The sequence below is a fragment of the Pseudorca crassidens genome, chromosome X, assembly GCF_039906515.1.
Source record: "Pseudorca crassidens isolate mPseCra1 chromosome X, mPseCra1.hap1, whole genome shotgun sequence".
Classification (NCBI taxonomy): domain Eukaryota; kingdom Metazoa; phylum Chordata; class Mammalia; order Artiodactyla; family Delphinidae; genus Pseudorca; species Pseudorca crassidens.
In genome coordinates, this window is record NC_090317.1 from 24,586,858 (window position 1) to 24,596,509 (window position 9,652).

Genomic DNA, 9,652 nt, shown 5'->3' on the forward strand with positions numbered 1-9,652 from the left:
GTTGGCACTGACCCTCTGTGCGGGAATCTCTTTGCTTTGCCCTCTGCACCCCTATTGCTGCACTCTCTCTCCTCCATGGCTCCAAAGCTTCCCCCCTGCCACCCCCTGTCTCTGCCAGTGGAGGGGCTTCCTAGTGTGTGGAAACCTTTCCTCCTTCACAGCTCCCTCCCAGAGGTGCAGGTCCTGTCCCTATTCTTTTGTCTCTGTTTTTTCTTTTTTCTTTTGCCCAACCCTGGTATGTGGGGAGTTTCTTGCCTTCTGGGAAGTCTGAGGTCTTCTGCCAGCGTTCAGTAGGTGTTCTGTATGAGTTGTTCCATGTGTAGATGTATTTCTGATGTACTTGTGGGCAGGAAGGTGATCTCCACGTCTTACTCCTCTGCCATCTTGAAGGTCTCTCTTTTCTTTATTTTCAAGTCAAATATGAAAATTAGGGCCAGGTTACTTAGTTTAGCAGTATCTTAAGCAAAGCTTTATATAAAGACAAGATGTTCTCTTCCTGCTCTTTTAACATATTTTGTGCATAGTAGCTAAGTATTTTAGCATCTGATTAATACAATAAAAACAAGACATTCCACTCCCCACCACAAAAAAGAACAGTAGATTCCCCTTTGCTTATGGAAACCTTCAACTGAAATGTTAGTTTCTCTGACCTTCAGTCTGTGATGAGGGTAATATATAAACAGATGTCTTGAAGGATCTGAGTAGTCATTAGCAGTAGGCGATCATCTCTTCTTGATGAAATTATGTAGGCTATGTGTTTCTGTGTGTATACATCTCTGTAGCTTAATCTAAAAATAATTTAATTTATAGTGTATTTTGTTAGAACTTATTTTTTTTTCCTTTCTAATGATATTGCCTTACAACAGAGATGGGCCATCAACACCTCTCAATTGTACTATGTTCTGTGGAAATTACAAAGGAAATAGAGGTCATAACCCAACCCTTATGGAGGTGCGTAATCTAATGGGGAGATTAGAAAAACACAAATAAACACAGGTAATGGAAACACAATCAGCGACAGTTATCCAAACATGTCCAAGAGAAACACCTCATAATTATACTTAAACACCAGGTGTGTAATAGCTCTGCCCTTTGACTCCTGCTATTGAAGACAGGGCCCTAGATTAAGAATCAGAAAACATAGATTTTGTTTCCAACTCCAGTCAAGTGGCTTTAAGCAAATTACTATCTGAGCCTGAGTTTGTTCAAAATACAGTTTGGACATTAGCTCCTTCTCTGCTGACTTCAAAAAAATATTATGAGGATTAAGTGATAAAATATGTGTGAACGTGTTTCGTAAACTGGAAAGCTATATGCATATCTGAAGAAATATCTTCCTTGATATTCTTATTTGCTCATGCAGGTCACTTCCCCTAGACAGCCCATACCTCCCACTTTGCCAGCGTTAAGTACCAACTCACCTCATGTTCCATCTGCTCAGTGAAACCTACATATGGTCTTTCCATCCTCTGAGCTCCTATAACCACTTACTAGTAGTTTCCTTTCCTGAAACTGCCTGGCATTATTAGTTTGCTTTTTGTATGCATTGTCTTTTCTGCTTTGCCAGATTATAAGCAGCTTGAGATCATGGATTTGCCTGATATATCTTAGTTTTTCCACAGTGCTTAGTATGGTTACTCTACATGGAGTGCTTCAATACATATTTTTTGATTGATTATAAGATAAGATGGTTCATTCATTCATTTGGCAAATATATTAAGTACTTACTCTGTACCAGGTACTCTACTGTTCTAGGGACTGGGGAATATAGCCCCTACCCTCATGGAACTTACATCTAAATGGGGAAGTCAGTATATATAAATAATGGTATATGTATATTTTTTCAGGTGGTTTTAGTACTTGAAGAAAATACTTAGTACTTGAGGAAAAATGAGACAAGGGAAGGGAATTTAGTATGATTGTTGATCACAGGGGGTGGGATGCTTTATTAGATAGGATGATCAGAAATATCTTCCCTGAGAAGGAATCTTTTGAGCAGAGACCTAAATGAAGGAGCAAGTAATGCAAAGACCTGAAAGGAATGTGATTCAAGAAGAAATGTTATACCCCATCAGGTTTTCCTTACTGACTGTGAATCAAGTTCACATGGAGTGATTGTTTTTGTGAATATACAATTTTATTTTTGTAGGATCTATATATTATAGATCTATATTTTATTTTATATATATATAAAATATATATATTTTTATCTATATATATATATTTTATCTATATATATCTATATATCTATATATATATAGATATATATATATATCTATATATCTATATTTTATATTTGTAGGATCTATATTTGTAGGATCTATATATTTGTAGGATCTCATTTTTTTATTCAATAAATATTCATGAGCCACTATTATGTATCAGTCACTGGTCTATAATGGAGTACAAAAACAGATGCCATTCCTTCCCTTATGGAGCTTTTGTGATGCTAATTTTCCACCTCTTTAGTTCTAAACATGCGATTGCAATGGTGTCTCACGACCTGGTCTAGCCTAGAAGTGCTCACTAAAGGGAGTGTAAACTGGTGCCACCATTATAGAGAAAAATCTGGCAAATGTAATATTTTATGTAATATTTTATATATTCTTAGACATACGTAATATTATACATATTCTATTTACCAGCAATCATTCTCCTGAATAACATCTCAAAGAAATCTCCACACAGATCCATATGGGGACATCATTGCAATGTTATTTGTGATGGTAGTGAGCAGGAAGCAACCCAAGTGTCCATTAATCCAACAGTGGATAGATAGTCTATGGTAGATTCACAATCATCGTGGAATATTATGCAGTATTTAAAACCAGATTAGATGAAATACAGTTTATCTTACTCTTGAAAAATAGTCCTAGCATAAGTGTTCAAAGGCTGACATGATAAATCCATGGTTCTTCAGAACACAGGATTGTTCTATCATTTTGCTCTCCCACCCTGAAAATGTAGCTTCTATCTTGTGGCCAAAGATGCCTACCCCACTCATACCACTAGTCCAAATTACAGTCAGTGTTAAGACGATGAGATACAGACAACATTTTTATTTCCTTTTAAAGGAGCTGCACATCACTTTCACTTACATCTCATTGGCCAGAACCAGGCTTCATGGCAACATTGAGCTACAAAGGAAGCTAAGAAACATACTCTTGAGCATAGCATTCAATGTCCAGCTAAGCTTTTATTATTATAGAGAAAGTGAAGAATTGTTATTGAGTGAACAATTCTTACTAAGCACCTAGCATGAAACATTTTGCTTTTTTTTTCATATTTTAATTTGGACTAGCCACATTTCAAGTGCCCTATGCTCATATGTGTCTAGTCCTTATCATAAAGGACAGCACACTGCTATGTAGCACTTATCCATTTACTCTAAGGATCTTAATCCACTCCCCACAGCTATAACTTCTCTGGTGGTTTCAGTTGCCTACTAAGCTCTCCAAACTATTCCTTTTTATGGTCAGTTATTGGGCATTCATTTAGCCACAATAGTTATGTTAGCACTTTCCTGCACTAAAAGCAAACTTCTAACCAAGAAACATCTCCTTTTGTCTTCTGCAAAATGAAACCCAAAGCCAAAAACAAAACAAATAGAAAACCACACCACCACCCCAAAAGAAAACAAAACAAGGAAAAAACCTTACTGAGCATTTATCATTTTACACATAAATTGTGACTTATAATTTGATTTTTTTAGGCAATAACTCATAAACAGCTTTTATAGATTTATTACTTCACATATGTTCATTTATCCAAGAAAATATGTTTTGCAAAAAATACTAAGGGCATGGCGTTTGTGCAATTTACACTTTTACGGTTGTTATTGTTTTTGATCAATTAATCATAGGGAGAGGATCTGACAATACGGAGAGTATGCGGAATAGTGATGTGCTGAGGAGTCAAGAAACTTGCAAGCCAACTGAGACTTGTTTGATAAAATCAATCATTTTGAAGAACATTATTTTTTAATTATTTCAAGTTCCTTGACAGGATAAAGTTAAAACCTATGGAAAACATGGGGATCATTCATGCTGTGATTCTTGCTGAAAATGTCAAATTCCCCTATAAAGAATTATGAGATAGAGTGAAATTGACACAAATAAAAGCAGCCACACATTTCCAAGAGTTTTTACAAGAGTGGAAGAATGCTATGTTTACTTCAAGGAAAGATGCCTTAACAATTCTAGCAGTATTTTCACCCTCAAGTGTTGCATATTTCTGCTGATGCTATAGACTCATAATCAGTGCTCACAGTGGGCTGTAGTGAGCTATCCACGAATTTTTATTTTTCTAGTTTCCTTCATAACTACTTTTAATATAACTGATTTGGAGGAAATATATAGTGTGTGACCAAGAAACAAAGGATATTTTTACATAGTTAACAGGCCTATTTGTTTATGGAATCCCTGTAAAAAACCTTGTCTTCATTACCACCTTGTTCTACTACTACTTGATCATACAAATTCAACACTATATAGGAACAGGGTTTTACTGCTAAAGTTAATAATAAGACTGTCCTTCATTATATATTGTTCATCCTATACAGCTATGACCCTGAAGTTTAGTACTTCTGCTGTTTATGTCCCATGCAAAGTATGTCATAAATCATGGAGGATGATAGGACAAAATTTGAGTGATATTTTCCATTAAACTATAATTATTAAATGCCATAGTAGATCACTTAAATTTTCTTAGTAGAATCTATATTTAATCAAGGAAATATTACATTTTGATATTTCATTATTAGATTTAAGTATGATTTAAATGTTTGCTAAACTAAATATTTTAACTAATAAAAAACGTAAATTTCAATTTTAGCAAAATCATCATCAATCATGGAATAAAATCATTACTTGATTTATAGTATATTTTAATTGTCTTTGCATTGAAATTAAGAACTTATGGATTTCTTTGAAAACTGATATTTATTTTTCATAAATGGCAAATTACAACAACCACATGCTCTTTAGGACTATTAATAAGACGTTTATGAAGCATTCATTGAGTCACTGTCTTATATAGACACATCACATCAGACGGTCCATGTTCACAGAACTCTCATAATCTGTCTATGAAAATGCATGTGCAATTAAGAGGATCTCTAAGTTATGAACAAACAGTACAAAGTACACATAGGTCCCAGGAAATACAAAGCAAAGGAAATCCTTGTGTACTGACTTTCACCATAGAAAGTTTTCTGGAAAAAAGTTTTCGAGAAAATAATGGGCAGGAATCTACAGATTCAATGTAATCCCTATCAAACTATCACTGGCATTTTTCACAGAACTAGAACAAAAAATTTGACAATTTGTATGGAAACACAAAAGACACCGAATAGCCAAAGCAATCTTGAGAAAGAAAAACGGAGCTGGAGAAATCAGGCTCCCTGACTTCAGAATATACTACAAAGCTACAGTAAACAAGGCAGTATGGTACTGGCACAAAAACAGAAATATAGATCAATGGAAGAGGATAAAAAGCCCAGAGATAAACCCATGCACATATGGTCACCTTATCTTTGATAAAGGAGGCAAGACTATACAATGGAGAAAAGACAGCCTCTTCAATAAGTGGTGCTGGGAAAACTGGACAGCTACATGTAGAAGAATGGAATTAAAACACTGCCTAACACCATACACACAAAAAAAATGAAATGGATTAAAGACCTAAATATAAGGCCATACACTATCAAACTCTTAGAGGAAAACATAGGCAGAACCCTCTATGACATAAATCACAGCAAGATCCTTTTTGACCCACCTCCTAGAGAAATGGAAATAAAAACAAAAATAAACAAATGGGACCTAGTGAAACTTAAAGGCTTTTGCACAGCAAAGGAAACCATAAACAAGACAAAAAGACAACCCTCAGAATGGGAGAAAATATGTGCAAATGAAGCAACTGACAAAGGATTAATCTCCAAGATTTACAAGCAGCACATGCAGCTCCATATCAAAAAAACAAACAACCCAATCCAAAAATGGGCAAAAGACTTAAATAGACATTTCTCCCAAGAAGATATACAGATTGCCAACAAACACATGAAAGAATGCTCAACATCATTAATCATTAGAGAAATGCAAATCAAAACTACAATGCGATATCATCACACACCGGTCAGAATGGCCATCGTCAAGATATCTAGAAACAATAAATGCTGGAGAGGGTGTGGAGAAAAGGGAACCCTCTTGCACTGTTGGTGGGAGTGTAAATTGATACAGCCACTATGGAGAACAGTATGGAGTTTCCTTAAAAAACTAAAAATAGGGCTTCCCTGGTGGCGTAGTGGTTGAGAGTCCACCTGCCGATGCAAGGGACACGGGTTCGTGCCCCGGTCCGGGAAGATCCCACATGCCGCGGAGTGGCTGGGCCCGTGAGCCATGGCCACTGAGCCTGCACATCCAGAGCCTGTCCTCCGCAATGAGAGAGGCCACAACAGTGAGAGGCCCACGTACCGCAAAAAAAAAGAAACAAAACTAAAAATAGAACTACCGTACGACCCAGCAATCCCACTACTGGGCACATACCCTGAGAAAATCATAATTCAAAAAGAGTCATGTACCAAAATGTTCATTGCAGCTCTATTTACAGTAGCCCGGAGATAGAAACAACCTAAGTGTCCATCAACAGATGAATGGATAAAGAAGGTGTGGTACATATATACAATGGAATATTACTCAGCCATCAAAAGAAATGAAATTGAGTTATTTGTAGTGAGGTGGACGGACCTAGAGTCTGTCATACAGAGTGAAGGAAGTCAGAAAGAGAAAAACAAATACCATATGCTAACACATATATATGGAATCTAAAAAAAAAAAAAAAAAAAAGTGGTTCTGAAGAACCTAGGGGCAGGCTGGGAATAAAGATGAAGACCTACTAAAGAATGGACTTGGGCTTCCGTGGTGGCGCAGTGGTTGAGAGTCCGCCTGCTGATGCAGGGGACACAGGTTCGTGCCCCGGTCCAGGAGGATCCCACATGCCGTGGAGTGGCTGGGCCCGTGAGCCATGGCCGCTGAGCCTGCGCATCCGGAGCCTGTGCTCCGCAATGGGAGAGGACACAACAGTGAGAGGCCCGCGTACTGCCACAAAAAAAAAAAAAGAATGGACTTGAGGACATGGGGAGGGGGAAGGGTAAGCTGGGAGAAAGTGAGAGTGTGGCATGGACATATATACACTACCAAACGTAAAATAGATAGCTAGTGGGAAGTAGTCACATAGCACAGGGAGATCAGCTCAGTGTTTTGTGACCACCTAGAGGGGTGGGATAGGGACGGTGGGAGGGAGGGAGACACAAGAGGGAAGAGATATGGGAACATATGTATATGTATAGCTGATTCACTTTGTTATAAAGCAGAAACTAACACACCATTGTAAAGCAATTATACTCCAATAAAGATGTTAAAAAAAAAAAAAAGAAAAGAATGGGCATGGATTGGCTAATATGAAAGATGCTACAATTTGGGCCTGGAGCTATATAAAGGTCAAGTGGAAGTTATATATGTCTATGCTCATCATATGAATGAATTTGTATTTTGGGCATTTTCTTTTTTCTCTCTATATAGACACTTGCCAGACTAAATATGCATACTAAAAAATCCTTTGGTTTAGACAGTGTAATAGATGAGATTATTTAATTTATCCACCTATCTATCCATACCATTATATAATTTTTTCAATCTGAAACTAATATAGCATTCTTTCTGAAAATTATTATTACTTCCAAATTTCTGCAATACGTTTATGATGATGGTTTTATCACTTTTGTTCAGTTTTGAGAAGAAAATGAGAATTTGTCCAGCTTTTATTGTAACAATTGGAATGTGAAATACATTTTCAGGCTTTTGAATAATGGTTTTGGTTACACTGTAGATTTTGATTTTCAATCAAAACTATGTATTTGCTGACATCATTGAGTGTTTTCAGTGCTGTCCATTGACTCCCAAGAAATAATGTTCACAATTGTACAAGGGTTTCATTGAAAGTAATATGATAATTAAAAGTATGTTAAAAATATTACCATTGTTATATGCAGTATTTCTTCACCTAAATTATATTGGAGCACTATCACAGCATGCCTCCCCATTTTTATACTACAGTTATGTCAAAGGCCATCTCTAAAGTGGTCATAATTTATCTTTATTAATTCTTCTGTTACACAGTTGTACAATTATTATGAATACAAATGTAATTATTCATACCTGGAAAAATAAATACAGCAGTTTCTTTATCAACCTAACTGGAGCACTGAAATTCTCTACTGTGATGTGAACAAACATAAATGACTATTTGAAAGAAGAAATTTTAGAAAAAGTAAATAAAAACATTAGAATGATGTAATTTAAATTTTGGGCCTAATAATTATATTTAGGTGATAGAATATCACTTTGATTTACTAACATGTATGTGCCTTAGAATGTGATTAAAAATTTCCTTGTGTGATTTTATTTTATATAATTTTGCAGGTGTCTCATTTATGATAGTGAAACATTAGTAAAGTTGATAGGCACCATACTTAGATATGTTTTCCAATTATAAGGGAAACATTAGCTATATTTATAACTTGTTATTGGAACGATCTAGAAAGAACATGTATGAATCTATTTTCATGACATTCTGGCAGAGTTAAAGGTCCCCGAAATAGCGGAATCATCTTATTAGACATGTGCAATCTTGAAACTATATGCATTTTAATGATGGAGATAAAAGTAGTATTATGCTGCTGCTTGATGTATACGTAATCAGATTTTTAATGGATGGCTGCTCTACTTTCATCTTTTATGATTGCAGAAACATATATGATTATAGGAACTTCAACCCTCACCTTTATAAAAATGGAAAATAAAATGACTGTCATTACCAACCATTTATTCAACACATATTTGCTGAGTACCTACTCTTCATAAGAAACCCTGTGATAAAGAAATGATGAAAACATGACCTTTGCCCACAAAGAGGTCATGGTCTGGGAGTATAGAAAGTTATGTACACTAATAATTGCACTGTAATATTATATGCATAATAATAGAGTATGTATAAAGACCTGGCAATATAGTATATACTGCTAATGTTGTTTTGATTTAAATGTATGAATGATACATTCTAAAAACTAATTTTAAATATATCTAATGATACATTCTAAAAACTAATTTTCAAAGTATCAGATGGTCAAATAGAATGAGATTATTTTATTCACATTGCAGCATTTCCTGGGAATGTTTTAAATGAACTGAGTGCCTACTATGTGCAAGAAAAATTAGACAATTAATTTACTTTTATCTAAAAAATGTGACCTTGGTCGAGGAAGCAAAAAAAGAAAAAGCCAGACAATCTTATAATTTTCCTGCATTTTTTTTATCCTTCTATAGTTATCAAATCTGTGTTTTCTTTCTTTGCTTCACTTCTCTATCTTGTGTACTTTTCTTCCTAATGTTGAGAAGGTTTTTAAAACACTGTTGATTTAAGTAACTTAACAATTGCAAATTGAGTGAAGAGTACATTGTATATAACCTTGCGTAGGTCCTATTTATAAATAATAATCACAGGAATAATAGCACTATTTATAATAAGATCTCTGAGTAATTTCTGAACAAGTCACCTCCTGTGGCAACTGATTATGACATTAAAAAGATGAATATGA